The 16,020-nt window shown below is 37.9% G+C and overlaps 1 protein-coding gene across 2 annotated transcripts in view; it reads left to right on the top strand.

The window, feature by feature from the left end:
- Nucleotides 1–16,020, top strand: part of LOC143353986 (myrosinase 1-like) — an 86,683-nt gene that overhangs the window by 36,081 nt on the left and 34,582 nt on the right. The window lies entirely within an intron of this gene.

Genomic DNA, 16,020 nt, shown 5'->3' on the forward strand with positions numbered 1-16,020 from the left:
CGCACTGAGGGAAATATGAAAGGATATGAAGGAAATATGAAAAGAAGGCCTTTATCTTCAAACATTTTTTTATTATATTTAACCCTTTCGGTACGAGCGCCGGACATATCTGCCATCTATCTTCAATGAAGACATTTTTTGAAAATATCTCGAGATCTAATAATTTTTTTGCCATGGTACCCTAATCATTTTTTACGTAGAATGAACGGAAGAATCGATCTGTGCAAAAAAATATGCATTTCTATTTAAAGAAATGATGCAATTGTTAATTGCACATGCACTGCTGCATCTAAAAAAAATTTAAAGGCCTACAGATGTAGTGCTCTTCGAACCATTTATCTTTCTCCTTTATCATTTTTCGTAAATGCAATAATAACGGAGTTATGACTTAAAACAATTGCGTGGATCACCCTGTATAGTGGCTAATTTTATATAAATGTCTTCTAATATTGAAACTATAAACAACACTAGTTAGAAGAAACATTGCTTTATTAAGCCCAGTTCTTAGGGAAATCGTCATACAAAAGAGGACTGACCACGCGTTATGTGTGCATTTTCTGAGCAGCGCACAGTGCGGACAATTCGCCTGTTTTCGGCACTTCTCGTAGTTCGGTTATTAATGCATATATAGAGGAAATTTTTTACAGATAATTATATTTACCAATATAGTTTATAATTTTAACAAAAAAAAATGTATTATTAAAAATTAACAAATTTATTTATAAAAACTAACAAGTTTAGAACAAAATTAATAATAAATGAAACATATGTAAAATTAACAATAATAAACTTAAACAAATTATAATACTAGTGAATAAAATGAATAAACTCAACAAAATTCTATCCGAGCATGCTGCTGCTGCTGCTTCGCTATCCGACTCATTCTCAGTACTTTGATTGCGACTCAAAATCATTGACTCTCGTGATCTTGCACATTTCGATCTATCCTTACATTCTTATTACTTTTTCAATAGTTATAAAACATATATTAAAAACAAATTAAAAATACATAAAAATGATTGATATATAATTACTGCAAAATTGTATTATGCATAAAAATGGTTATTATATGATTATTATTAACAATTTCCATCCTAATACGCATGTTTTGCAAAAGAAATGTATTTCATATCGTGATATACACGAATATTGAACTTTCCCAGTAAATTCCCCACTGTAACTGTGGCGAACAAATGGCAAAATTTTTTACAACCAAATTTGTTTACAAATGTATACTTATTGTTAATTATTTACAGAAAATGAAATTTAACAATATAACTAATACATTTAACAAGAAAATAACAAATTTTCCACTATAGATCATAAAGGAAAGGTATGGACACTTCTTAAAAAGTTTATAAAATTGAGAGTCGCAAAAAGTGGCAGACAAAACTATGAAATTCTTAAACTATAATAAGTAATGTATCCGAATATGCATAAATCTCAGGACATGTTTTGCCGTTTTTGTTTTATGTTCATTTGAAGTTTTATATGCAATTAACAAATAAAACCACCGTTGAAAATTTGTACAAAAAATAAATCTACTTTATTAAATGTATAAAGAATGCATATTCCTTGGTAAGAACTTTCCATTACACAGAATTATTATTGCACACTCATTTACAGTTAATATAACATTTTTCGATTTTTGGCACTTTAGAGAGTGCCTCCATGGCCAAATTTAAAAAAAAAACTAAATTTGGTTACTAATTCATATGCAATGGTAATTAGTCACAAAAAATTAAATTTAACAATAAAATTAATAAGTTGAAAAAAAAGAAAATTATTTTTATGCATAAAAAAAATTGTTCAATGATTTTTAAATGAATAATAATATGCATTTCCTGCTAATAAAGAGTTCTGCCAAAGGAAATTTTCGTGCATCGTCAAATAAAAATGTAGTGAGATGTGCCGACTTGTCCGCACTGTGCAGCGCCTCGTACAGCGAAAGTGTCACGCCGGATAGAGCACTCGTACCGAAAGGGTTAAGTACAAAAATGACTACAAGTAAAAGAACTTCATATTTCAGCATTATAAGAAAAAATCAGAATTACTTCTATTTTTCCACTTCTATTTTTTAGCTAACGAATAATGATAGTTACCAACAAAGTTGAGCGTATGCATACAGCTCCGGTGATAGTGACCAGGAAAATTGAGCGTTATACAGGGTGAGTCACCTAACGTTTGCACCTCAACTATCTTTGTTGTTTCTAAAGATACGTAAAACATGGTAAGGACAAAGTTGAATGATAAAATGGGGCTGACACGATTCCAAAAAAAATGTTGTTTTTATGTTATTTTTGTAGAGATATCAAAGTCACCTTGACTTTTTTAAATGGAACCACCCTTTTTTAAACACCTACAATGATAGTCCCTTTCATTAGGAGTTTAGTAACTATATCATTCCAAGGTCATTCAAGGTCAAGGACAGGAAAAACGTATAAAACTAAAATATGGAAGCAGAATACCTGTATTTTATAAATGTTGGAAATGATGGCCGTCTACGTTGATACATTGATGTAAACGAGCTCTGATAAGTACATCATGCTCTGATAAGAGCATCCATGTACACGGTCTCTTTTAGCAGAGCTCATAAAAAGAAATCCAGTGGATTTAAATCAGGCGAACGTGCTGGCCATGAAACAGTTCCGCCTCGTCCAACCCATCGGTTTGGAAATCGAGAATCCAACGTTTCTCTTGCTACTCGTGCATAATGAGCAGGACAACCGTCATGTTGGTACCACATATCATAGCGATTTTGTAAAGGGACATCTCAATATGAATGATTTTGAAGCAATCCCCATTGACAAAAGTTAATTCTATTTTGAAAATCATTCCCGTGCAATTCTTGATGGAGCGATATGTGGAACGGATGAAATTGATGTCGGGCCAGAATTCGTATTACGCTACTTTGACTTATGCCTGCTTCCCGGGAAATTTTTCTCGTACTCACGTCAGCATTGACAGCTATAGCTGCTAAGATATTAATTTCATTGTCATGATTAGACGGGATTCTTCCGTTTGTGCTGTCTTGCATGCACACTTCCAGTACTTCGAAACAACCTGTACGTATTAATGAAAGTCTGTCTAGGAGTGTTTCGCTCGGGGTACCTTTCTTCATAAAGTAATCGGGCCTGCACTGCATTTTGTCTACATTCACAGTAAATCGTGATCATATCACACTTTTCAGTCATTGAATAAGACATAGCGGAATCGCGTTTCGAAACATACTGATAGTAAATAAGAATGCTGAATAACAATAACATTGAAGGACCTTAGTATGTTTACTTTAACTACGACCATAGTATGTTTACTATTTACTACAAGTCTCAACCGTGATAAACGTATTCTGCTTTCACATTCTAAATCTTATACGTTTTCTCTGTTTGTGATCTTGAATGACCTTGTAATAATATTGTCACTGAATTCCTAATGAAAGGGACAATCATTGTAGGTGTTTAAAAAAGGGTGGTTCCATTTAAAAAAGTCAAGGTGACCTTGATATCTCTAAAAAAATGGCATAAAAGCAAAATTTTTTATGGCATCGTGTCCGCCCCATTGTACCATTCAACTTTGTCCTTACCATATTTTACGTATCTTTAGAAACAACAAAGATATTTGAGGTGCAAACGTTAGGTGACTCACCCTGTATATACGCTAATGATGCAAATGGGTTAAGTTTTCCAGAATCAAAATTAATTTGACTATATGTTGTATTTTTGGAATAAATTCTTCATAAATACTATTTGCATGCACTGTTCAAATACACGCGTCATAAACATGTGTAGCTTGCACCCGTAGTAAAAATGAAGTATACAGAATATTCAGTTCTTGCTAATACATCTAAATCTGCGAACTATCGGTAACATTGGGCGCGCGACACCGAAATGGTACGGTGGCTCTTAGACCCCCCGGAGCCCTAGACAGAAAAAAAGCCCATAAAATGAAATGTCTATACTGATCTTAAGTCCATGTCTGTGATAAAACTATGATTTAAATTAATTTTGTGTTTACATGTAATATCCGACTGATGGTAAGAGATCACATCTGTTGGTAACGTTTGTCTACCAGTTTGAAGGTTTTACTGCTACGAGGTATGGCGCTAACTACAAATGAGACTAATTAACCCTTAGCACTCGAATGGCGACTGTAAAGGTCAATGCATATCTCACAGGCCGGCAAGCCTGGCGGGTTTTCCCAGTTTATACGAATTTTGGGGTCCGGGACAGCCACTTGACGAGAATGTTTTCCGCGAACGTGACGGCTCGTGGCGTGGCTTCACGATGGCAGAATGAACATGCTGTATTTATTTAAAAAGCTATCAACCAGAACATTTCAGAGTTCCTCCTAGTAATAGGTGGAGAATACGTTGTTAAGGAATTTAATCATTATAACAAACAAAGTAACAATTTATTACTATGGTGACAGACCTATTCACGCTACCTAGTCACACGCTACATAGGCTGTGTGAACGCTGTAGCCAATATTTCGAATACAGCCGAAAATTCATGTGACTCTGAACCAATCAGCCGCACATTCGTATCAATACAATGTCACCACTTCGAACCCATACGAAATGACGTCTTTCCACCCCCTACAATCGCGTAGTAGTGGGCGGTAACAGTTTAATATCCTTAGCCCACTGTTATAATCCACAGCTTACGTCGAATATCATGGAATTAATTATACGGGAATCTGTTGGTAAAAATAGTATCTATTGTTATGTTTTCCGAGTAGGAGGTGCGATATTATAATTTAGTATGAGGAAGTCACTTCCAACACGTGTTGACCGTGTGTCTTCCTTCGTGTTTCTGTCGGACGGAGGTCATAAAGTAATGAAAACTCGTCGTAGAAACTAATTTTTAAGCTAGCCTCGTACAACTCGCTAGCTAGCTAGTACAACACCTTCTACCTGCATTTTCGCCCTGCGTACCATACCTAAGCAGGTCATTTTGCTTTTAAATCAAAAACACATGTTGCTATTGAGTCATTGGGAAAGAAGAATGGACAGGTTACCTGAAAATGGCAACAAGTCCTTACAAATAATGGAAATTATATCATTGAATAATATTAAACACGTATTTTTATAAATTGATTCAAATGTTTTCTTTAAAATACGGCAGAACTTTTTCTCCAACCTAATACATTTTTATAACAGTTTCAAGTACCCAATATTTGCAATTTTTGATGCTCCGCGAATTAAAAAACGGAATTTCAAACAGGAAGAATCGTAGAATACGACCATATTTTAAAAAATTTTTTTACACTTTAACCGGTGGTAAAATTTGCAAAACAAAGATGTTTCTAATATATTTTTATTAAGAAAATACATTTGCGTATTACATGATAACTTATTTAAGAAGAATTTTATATGTGTAATTTACGTATGATAAAACACATATAAGGATGTGTGATGCTGTTTCATTAAGTGCCAGGAACGTTTCCTATTTCCATGGTGTTCAAAAGGAGAGATACGGATAGTTTACCTCAGGAGCTGTGGAGCCCCAAAAAACATTTTTTTTTGCCATGCACAGCAGGGAACTGTCAACGCGCTCTCGAAATTCGGTTTCAAAGCCTGGCACGGTTGTCGGTTCCTAAACGCTAGGGCCAAAACCAGGGTTGTAATGTTGAGCCGGCCGGACTGGCCTGTGAGATATGCATTGACCTTAAGGCGCCACTAAAAATTGCTGTATCATTATTCAAAATATTTTTTACATTAATAAATTTGTTTGTGTTTAATAAATTACTAAACATTTTAGTATTGAACGAGTACATCGCACCATTTTCGTATGCATAACACGGAAAAAAAAACATAGAAAGGAAATATACCAGGTCGGACGAAATGTTTCGTTTTGGAGTTGAAATAGCTTCGAGTGCAAAGGGTTAATAATTAATATAAATTAAATAATGTCACGTAAAAATTAAAATCTGTTTGTATACCAACAGGTTTTTTAAATGTTAGTTGAAATTTTCTACATAGACCAATGATCTACGTTGATTTCAATCTTTTGCATCCAATTCACATTATTTTAGTTCCAATTAACACTTTGATTACCAAACTAGAAACCTCAAAAATTCCATAAAATCAAAGTAGGTTATTTAATGAGATAAAAATTGAAAAAAATTAAATGTATGATATTGAGTAGGCCTTCAACTTTCCTACATATTACTAATCAAATTTGGTCTTTACAATGAATATATTAATATAAAAATTCATTTTAAAACCTTGGAAAATAATTCCGGCAACCACATATGGGTGAGACGGCTGTCAACGTGTTAACGTTGTTTGGTATCTTAATGTATTCGTTTCGACATACACTTCTGCATAATGATTCAAAAAATGTGCATTTGTAATTCAGTAATGGTAAGTATATTTTAACTACAATTACAAAAGAATTATTATTCGACCTTTGGAGAACGCATAGACAAAGAAATTCGGATCACTGTAAAATAAATCATAGTGCGAGTGGTTAAAAGAGAATCGTCTTCTCTATCCGTTTATACTTTTTCTTGTAACTTTAACTATTGTATTTCGTGTTCAATATTTAGCTTGAGTTTTAATTATTTCGGAATATTTCTATTTCAAAATGGAAACCAATAAACGAAGTAATATTGTGCCGACGTTATTTCGACAACATTAAGCTAAACGATGGAAATTCGCGGAGCGGATACAGTACTCTATATATGTCCCGAATGCCTAGCCGATAAAAGTCCCAGAACTATCCCCACTGCCGCGGGGTACACTCCGTGAGGGGCCATGAACCGAGGTCTCTAGAGCTTAGCTGTCCTTTTCAATGGTCGGCGTGGATGAAAGAATAGTATCTCCTGGCCGATATATGTCCCTGGCTAGACCCGTGTTTTCGACATATATCGAGTAAACATTGTTTTCGAAAACTATGAAACCTTCGCTTCTTGCAAAGCAGATTAATTGTCTTGCTTTGGATCGCGTATTTAGAAGTGTTTCATTAAAGCGGACTAGTTTCAAAGGCAATCAATTATTCAGGCGTTCTATAAAAGTAAATGATTCGCATTCCGCGAAGAGGACGGCGTTGAACTTTCGCAAAGCAAGTGCGACGATACGTGTCGCGAAAGGAATGGCCGCCTGTGGCGAAGATTGTTCAGCATCGTACAAAGGAAACGATCATTGTTAATTCAGTTGGAAATGATTCGAGCGTCGGGGCTATATTTACGCGCAGAGTACGTTACGTCCGAGCGAGACGAATGTGTATTCCCGAATCAATATGGCGGTTCCGAGAAGGAGCAGAAATGCCTTGACACACAGTCCTTTATCAGTTGAAATATTAATGCGCCATCGTTTGTCCGACGGATTCGATGCACGAGAACGGTTTTCTCTTGCCGTGATGACACACGTCCTCACCGAACGCTCGTCGGACACGTGATTCATGCAGTGTAGAAAAAAACACGGACTTTTCTTGCAAGTGACGGGACGTATTTCTAGAATTACAGTAGAACTAGTTCCACCTTGAAATTACGCTAAACCATTCTCCTTTAGAAGAACAAACAATTAATATTTGAATGTTATTTTACCTTTATTAATCTTATCGTCTTTACAAGGAGCAGATTAATATTTGATACTTCACTTATCATAGCATTGTCTACTCGATATACGTATGTCGAAAACACGGGTCTGGCCAGTGACAATTATCGGCTGGAAGATACTATTCTTTGATATACTGCCACACGTAGAAAAGGACAGCAAAGCTCGAATGGCCTCGGTCGCCGAGGAGTGTGAACATAATCGGGTCGGGTGTATCTTCGTGAGACCACTACTAATCCAATAACGAAACTTCTTTATTTTTCATTATTTTCTAACCGGACTTTCACTATCATATTCGTGGCATTTTTCTAATGAAAATGATACCAAATATGACATAATTCCGATGATATTCACTTGTGTAATGAACGATGAAAGTTACTTTCCATTAAAATTATACTAACGGCAAATTAGTGTAAATATGATCCGAACAATATCATGTTTGGTATCATTTCAATCAGAAAAATTCCACAGACATCTTGGTGTAAGTCTCATAAAAAAATAATTAATAATAAAAAAGTTCAAGTTTTGATTTAAAGGCATGAGCTCACGCCAATCTCTTTCCTTCTCATACGCTGTCCTTTTTTGCGTCTGAAACTTTCATCGTTCATTATACAAGTAAATATCATCGTAATTATATCATATTTGGTATCATTTTCATTAGAAAAAAGCCGCAAATTAGTTGGTGAATGTCCCATAAAAAATTAATGGAAATAAAGTAGTTTTGTTATTGGATTAGTAGTAGTCTCCTGGTCTCACACCGACACACCCGACCCGTATTATGTTTACACTCCTCGGTGACCGGACTTCTGGGACTTTTATCGGCTAGATATTTGGGACACACATCGAGTAAAAACTGTATACAACACGCTTCAAGCTGATTAACGCCGTTAATTTTGGGACCCTGGGCTAACACTGCTCCGAAGCCTAATTAACCCAAATTAACTCAAGAACCAAAAATTGTTGCATAATTAATTTTTCTTAAGTTCTAATTGAAATTGTTTTCATTATTATTGTTTTGACCGTGAAGGAGGCCCTTTGACTGAACTAGCACTTCCCCTTAATATAGTCTTTTGAAAATTCATCAACGATTTTTTCCTTAGAGTTTTATTGTATTTTAAATGAAAAGTGTGCCGTCCTGCACGCGTATTTCCAAAGTCCCCTTAAAAGAGAAAGTAATTTTTCAAATTTACCTAACGTAAATCTTTTGAAAGCATAAACTTTCATAAACACTGTCTGGTCGCAGCATTTGCATTTGGAAGAGATGTAGTTTCCCCTATGGCAGGTCCGTTTCAACCGTGTGTCAGAAAGTTCAGAAAAAGTAAGTAGGTAAAGCATTACTAGAAGCAGAAGCCAGGTGTGCGTTCCGCATAGTTAGACCGATTAGGCGAAAGTTCGCTGGGTAGATGGTTTGCGCATTTTCCCCTTTCCGTTTCCGAGGTAAAGCATAGTTCGCGAGTTCCTATGCAACAGCCGATACATATTTATTTACAGGACGCGTAGCGTCTGAATAGTACGATCGATCTTTCCCCCGAGATACTTTTGATGCTGTTACGGGCGCACTTAATGCCTTATAACGGAATCGATATACATACATACGTGAAAGGGGTTTCATATCCTCGGAATGTAGCTTCCGCGTATATTGCGCCGATGCAGTCAGTTCTCCTAGATAATGCTTCGATCTCCTTTCAGGAAACGAAATTATTGCTCCCGAATAGTACGTACCGGCAAATCGATAGAATTCTGCTGTGATTTCGGTAACAAAGATTTATGTCCCTGTCGTAAAATTTGACGGAAAATTCAAAACGTTACTGCGAGAAGAAGAGACGCGTCCAACGACAATTCCGGTGTCATGTAAAATTCGACATCCCTTTTCAGCAGATAAAATTATCAATACTCGGAGTTTTACTTGAAGCAGTTTAAGCCATTGTGTCCCGAATTATGTTATCTTTATTTCTCTATGATACGAACCGTTTATCTTGAACGTTCAAGTCCATTTTTTGAAATATTTACATTTCCTATTACCTATAGCCTGTCAAACAGTCGACCTGATAATCAAACAAAAACGTGCAACAATAATCGAAAAGAAATGACAGCGCATGCAATAACCTAACGTCAAAATCTGAAAAAATATTGCTAGAAACGGAAGTGAATAAGTTTTCTAAATGCATACACTTATATAAATTAATAACAGTTTTAGAAGACAATATTAGACATTATTGTAAAATTCCAAAAATTTGAAAGTATCACAATGTCACCTTTATGTAACAACATTAACTGATTTCGATGAAATTTTTACCGTGTATACTGACGTAGATTTATAACATGCGTTGATTAAAATTTCATCACAGGGCCATATAAAAAAGTTAAAAAATTTTAGACGCCGCCGAAATTATTACTGACCACTCTGAGATGTTGGCGTCGAGATTCATTTTTCTTTCAGCAGATCATGCCAATAACAGTGATATCCATCAGGCTCATATTAAACTTTTTCTCATCGCTCCATATTACATGTCTCCAGATATTTCATAACGGATGAATTTCTCTGCGAATTTCAATCTTCTACTCACATGCCGCTCCTTCAACGCTTGCACTCGCAAGCATTTCTGGTATTTTAATTTTTCAAATTGCGCCGTCTAGTTTGTTATTACACTGAAATCGTATTTCAAATTGAAACGACTCGCTATTTTTTTTTTTCTTTTTAGGAAGCTCCTTTTTAGGATGCCCCTTAAAACCACACGTTTCACAGGCTGCGAAAACCGTGACGATCTTTTCGGTCACTTGCCATAATACCAACACCAAATATTGAAAAGTTCTTAACTGCACTCCGTGATCCATTACTCAAATTTGCAATTTCTCTTTGTGTATTAATAATTCGTTTTCCCCTTCAAACTTTAAAATTAGTCCAGGTTTATCTTTATAATATTTATTTTTTTTTTAAATTATCACAGTTTACTATTCACTTTTTGTAAAAGTTTGTACTATCACACTACTAGGCTGCGGATTTTTATGCAAAATGAAAATTTTGCACATCAATTGCAAGAAAAAAGTTTTTTCTTTCTTTACTAATTTTAGAAAGCTGAAAATAGTACATAGGTGTTTTTGAACTGAAATCTTTTCAGTATTTTAAATTGTACTCATTTTTGTCAAAAATGCATAAAATCCGCAGTCTACTCGCCAGAAATATGCACAGGCATATCATTGGTTTTTTGAAAATATTGCAAAAATAATACAGAAAATGTGTGTGAGTTTATAAATATTTACAATACTGTGTATTTACAATATCTTTTTTCTCCAGTAAACTATTACTTGAGCGTTCTACGTGCTCCTGCGTTGTCATGTCCGGGACCGAAGAGTCACCTAGCATACCGAACTCGTCGTTTTACATTAATTCCACTTTCCTACGAGCGCGGAACATGCAATGACTGTATTCCGACCAGAAGTTCCGATGTTATTTAGGAACTTCGCCGGAACCTGACGAAAACTTGCATTAGGTCTCTCGCAAAGGTGAAGTTCCTTGTGAACTTACTTGCACGTAATATCGAGTATAATATATGCTTCCGTTGAATGGTATGGTTCCCTCAACTGCTCGTCACTTACTTGGAATGATCTTTCCGAACGTTTGCGACGAACGTATTACGCGATATACAAAATACCTATTTCTGAAAACGTGGGATATTTTTAGGATAATGTCAGGAAACAACGTTTGCAATTTTTTACATACCAATTGTTGGTATGTAACACAACTAATGTCACTTGACCACAACTAGTGTCAGTGACATGCGAATAAGAGTTAGGTGTAGAATTATTTCTAATTTGTGGGTAAACTCGATTATAAGGCAACTTATATATTATAATAAAACCATTCAAAAGTATAGATAAAAAAATTATATAAATCCACACAGAATTCTGACCATCAGTTATAACAGTGACATTTCGTTTTGATACAGTACATACTTTCATATTTATTTTAAATTGTTTTAGACATTATTTCACTTTTCGTATTGTGCGTACTATGATACGCTTCCAGTAATTCGATCAGTATAAACCATACCTGGGCAACTGGTGCTCCGAGAGTCGATGACGTAGAATCGGCTACCCCCACTATCGACAGCGAGGGGGGAATACGAGCTCACCTCACTTGCCTTACGGCAGTGTTAGGCACATTTGCCTCAATTGAGGCAAAATCGTCCCCACCTTATCGCCCACTGTCCCAATACAGTTAGCGTCGTTACCATGGAGATAGGACGCGCTTCGCAACGTTGGGTGGGGCAACGACGACACGAGACACCAGCGAAGGCGACCGAAGGTGAGTGCCGCACGAAAGAATGGTTGGTGGGGGGAGCAAGCGTTTGAGGGGCCCCAACTGTGACCAGCACTGCTTTACAGCAAGCTCGTATTCCCCTCTCGCGCCGGTGCGACTTGGCCTGTCGCGGCAGTGGAGGTAGCCGATTTACGTCATAGAATACGAACAAATCTCTTTTATTCTACTCCAGATTTGTTCATAACCTTATTATTGTAGGGAAGATTATGCTTGTATGTGCTGACCGGGATCAGCCCGTTTATCCGCCCTAATAATTAAATCGGTAGCAAGCCGAATGGAACACGCGGCGGGTGCGTAACATTGTTTAATCTTGGCCCCAACCGCTACTTTAATTGCTAGAATTTGTTCCGTCTTAGGACGGAACATTGCCAGTCACACATGCACTTAAAACTGATAAAGGCATCGGCGCGCTCGGGCCCCGCCACGTCGATAGGAATAAATACATTTCCGATATTCCGGGTCGACCGGTATCCGACGTTATTAAGAGCGGCCATTTAATAACTGCTTGATGAAAACTTGAGAAGATTCCTCCACGGATTGTCAAGATTAATAACGGTCGATATGTATCTGAAGGTTCCCGAAGGAAGCGTCACTGGCAAGGGGTAGCATCGGGATTGTGGATGGTAGGGTCCAGGAGTGGGAATGCAGGGAAAAGGGGAAAGGGGAAACGAGGGAAGAAGAATGGTGGCGAGCAACGAGTCGGGGAAGCCACTCAGAAAGTAATTTGCTCAATGCTCGGCCGAACAGGGGAGGCCCATGTAGAAGCCGTCGGGATACGTTCATAGATGAAGAAAAAGGAGGAAGCGGCTGGAAGGGTGGAAGAAAGATTGCAGGGGGTGAGACGAAGCCGGTTGGGAGTGGTGCGGGTCTCTCTGTGTACGTTGACGAGGAGAGAAAATCGTTTTATAGGGCGCTCCAATAAAAAAAAAACCTCTCCCACACTGCCTTTAGCTGCACTGTTCTCAGTAACGTCTTTATTTCCAAAGTAAATGAGGACGTGGCCTCCGTTGAATGCGTGGCTTGTGATAAAAAAAAAACGTAAACAGGGACGCGCTGAGACGGGGCTCACGATGAAAGGTTGAACGAAACGCGGTGCCGTCGCGCCGCACCGGTCCGAGAAGAAACACGCGAGAAGAGGGCTGGAAAAGCTCGTCTTCCCCTTTTGCACTTTGTCGCGTGCCTCGCCGAGGAGAGCCGGCCGATGACAGAACGATGAAGGGCTCCTAGTCCGCCACTTCCGACACTTTTCTACTTTTGTATCGGTTCGGGTTTCGTTTCACTGAATCGGGAACGCGGTCGCTTTGAAGACCGACGCCGGGCCGGGTCGGGCCGGGTCGAGCTCTATCGCCGGCCGAGGTTCAAAGCGTGCAATAGCTATCGGCGATTCCTCCCGCGAGGTTTCGGGTTGTCTTGATTCAATTGTGACACATAACGGGTTGCTGATTGTGTGTACGAGCTTGGAAAGAAACGCACTTGTATGAATATGTTCGAAACTTTTTATTAGTATCGCCTTGCGTGGTTAAAATATTCTGACTAGTCGCCTTTGCGACGCTTCTGAGGCAAGTGCTGGCTAAAATTCCCGTCAAGGCAGTACATGAGGTCACGTTCCGAAAACTGTACCACCAACGTACCAGGTAACGAGGGGTTAACCAGCGACATCACGATCCGTACCCTAGGATCGTGATAGGGTCCTCACCCTCAACACGAAACGCGAGGCCAGTATCCGAGTAGACTAGACTATAGCTTGGTGTCGTCATTCGGGTTCTGATTATAGCATTTCCCCCACTATTTTTCCTTCAGTTCTCCCCATCCGGCAACGTTGATGGCAGTCCTCTTACCAGTAGATTCATTCTTCCCCACTCCGTGGCCAGATCTAGAACACCGGTATCGCTGTCCACGTGCCATGCCGCATGTCATTGAATGATCGGCCGTATCAGCAATCGGTAAGGTGTCGATCTGTTTGCCATATCCGCGACTTTTTAGAACCCGTCGCGCCTAAAGTGTTGGCTACCACCGGACCCACACGCGACGATAGATGAAGGTCTTTTTGGAACAAAGTCACTCAACACAATACATTGAATTCTCGATATATGTCAACAACGCGGGTCTTGCCAACGTCAAGTATCGTCCAGGAGACATACCCAAGCCGTGTTATGTTTACACTCCTCGGCGTCCGAGGCCTCTCGAGCTTCGCGGCCCCTCACGGGGTATATCCCGCGATAGTAGGGGTAATTCCGCGACATTTATCATCCAGGCCGTGGCGACATATATAGAGAAATCACTGTACTTGATTTGAATTACTTTTATTAAATTCCGTTTGTCTTACAACATGTACAATGGTATCAATTACGCAAGAATTCGCAATCGACAGAATACTAAGGATCTTTTTAGAGGTCCCTTCTTTATACTCCGGATTATTAGAAGAGGGGATAGGGGTGGAGACGTTCTTAAACATTCGAAAATCGAAAATTTAGAAAAAAACTAAATGGCCCTTTTTTCTTGAATATTTGTGTCTGAAAAATATGCCTCAATTTAGAAAAATTAAACGGTGTTTTGTATTCTAGTGACTATAAAGAATTTGTTCGTGTGCATCAAATTCAATCATGACACTTACATGTGATTTAAGTATTGTTACGATAATACAAAATTTTTCGAGTTCGAGTTCGTTACTTTTAAATGGTTCTGGACAAGGTCATACTGGGTAGCTCATTCTGACTGGAGTGAATAGAAGTCACGGCAAGAGAAGTAAAGGTCAGAGGCAAACAAAAGGAAAGTCGGAAGGGGAAGAAAGCAGGGGTTGGAAGAATAGGGGGCACGGAAGATAAGGACGTTTAACCAAAATATTACAAAGAAATAATTGCAATTGTGGAACAAAAGGACAAGAATAAAAAGAAAAAGCGTTTAAAATGGAGGGTGGAATTCAGGGACCGAGGAAGAAGTTGAAGTGCCGCGAAAAGAATGGACGAAATGAAAGCAGGCTGCAGCGAAAGATACGCTTCCTACAGCTGTTAATATTTTTACCGTCATATTGTCACGGGCTCAACCCTTTCGTCACTAAATATTAACCGTAAAAATTTCCGTGGAATGTCAGCTGGTGTTCACATTGGTTTACGGTAGCGTAACCGTGTGTTGTCAAGCTGGCGAACAGAACAATTTCATTACGAGGTCGGAACATTGAGCCAGGAATAATAAGGGGGTATAAATGCAAATGGAAATTATGAAAATGAGTAATCAGACAGCCATTTCGAACGTAAAACTGGCGACCTAGCAGCAGGAAGTTTCGATCGACTTCTCCGACGTTTTGTTGTGTAAGAAGTGCGAACTAGTTTTGGTGCTCGATCTAATGTCTCAATTAACGTGTAGTATACCCGCTCTACCAACGAGTAACAAATTTAATTGCCTAATAAGTAGACTGCGGATTTTATGCATTTATGATAGAAATGGGTAGGCCAAATTTAAGACAGTAAAAGCATTCGAAGAATTTAAATACACTATTATATTATTTTCGACCTATTAAACATACTAAGCAGGAAATTAAATATTTATTTCACCCCAGTTTGTTGCAATTCATGTAGAAAGTTTTTATTTTGCATGAAGATCCGCAGTCTACGGATATCTTTCCGAATTTAACATTTTATGAACTTTGAGGAACGAATACGAATGAAAATAAAATAATGGATCTCTTATTCTTCCATCCAGATTTTCCACACAATTGTCAATTTTTTCTCAGGGTTATTTTTATTTGTAAACACATTAAAATGAAGATCCTATTTTTATAGATTATTTTCAAGTAGAATTTCAGAACAAATGACTTGAACTGAATTTTCAATTTGATTTGTTCCCAGAAATATTAATTAACTATACCTGTGTACAGATTTATAATTTGATTGTTGGATTCAATCAAGAAGTGTCCAATTATTAAGAGTAGACTTTTGTTCGCTCGTTCTATGTTCAATCTTTTCTTTGCGAATACACGAAGGAAACGAGTAAAAAGTTTGATCCGGTGCTGTAATGGTTTCCGCAGTTCAATCGAGTCGAACAGTTCCGACTAGGTATTCTTCTTTCGGGGATTCAACTTCTTTGCGAGTCCTGGGGATGAAGAATCTACAGGTGCATTAGTAGTCCACGCGTGCGTATATCA

The sequence above is a fragment of the Halictus rubicundus genome, chromosome 5 (assembly GCF_050948215.1).
Source record: "Halictus rubicundus isolate RS-2024b chromosome 5, iyHalRubi1_principal, whole genome shotgun sequence".
In the NCBI taxonomy this organism is placed as follows: domain Eukaryota; kingdom Metazoa; phylum Arthropoda; class Insecta; order Hymenoptera; family Halictidae; genus Halictus; species Halictus rubicundus.